The following is an 873-nucleotide window of genomic DNA, read 5'->3' on the forward strand; positions in this document are numbered from 1 at the left end:
ACAACACGAGAGGGAGGAAGAAAATAAAAAGTGAAAATGAAAATAAAAGAAAAGGTTAGGGTTAGGCGGTGCTCAACTGATTTCTCACCGTTTTTTTTTTGTCACCTTTTGCTTTACTTTTTTTTCTCTTTTTTTTTCTCTTTTCTCTTATCCACTTAACTTATTTTTTCATTTGTGATTCACAGACACACACACACACACACAAACACACGCATATATTATAAATAAATAAATACATACAAATATATATATAAATATATATAAATAAAAATACATATATGTGTTTATTTATTTATATTTACAATATCATTTATATTAGTGGTCATATATCTCCATCCCCCACCCCCTCCCGCCCCCATAATAATACATCTCATTTCATTTTGTTTTTTTTTTTCTGGATGTGTGTGTTTGTGTGTGTGTTTGTGTCTCTCTTCCTTTCTTCCTTTTTTTTTTTCCCCCCTCCCCCGTCTCACCGAAACAAAACAAAAAAAAACAAAAAAAACAAAAAAACGGGCGCACTTGGCGGCTTTGTTTCACTCACTCCACTCACTCCACTCACTCACTTTTTCTCTTCTTTTTAATGTATATATTTATATTTAATTATTATTTTTTTTTTTGTTACCCCTCTCCTTTTATCTCACACAAACACGCAAAAACGCAAAAACGCGAACAGGAACGGTCGCGGTTTCATTCAATCAAATCAAACATTTTAAATTAAGAGCCCCAACCAAAAATCAAGCAAAACACCAAAAAAAAAAGAAAGAAAAAAACACACACACACACACAGAGAGATAATTATTATATAATTATAAATGAGGAAAAGAGGGAAGGGTCTGGAAATCTCAAAAGTTAAGCAAATAAAAATAAAAAAAA

Source organism: Trypanosoma equiperdum (genome assembly GCF_001457755.1).
Source record: "Trypanosoma equiperdum strain OVI genome assembly, contig: ctg_725, whole genome shotgun sequence".
Taxonomy (NCBI): domain Eukaryota; phylum Euglenozoa; class Kinetoplastea; order Trypanosomatida; family Trypanosomatidae; genus Trypanosoma; species Trypanosoma equiperdum.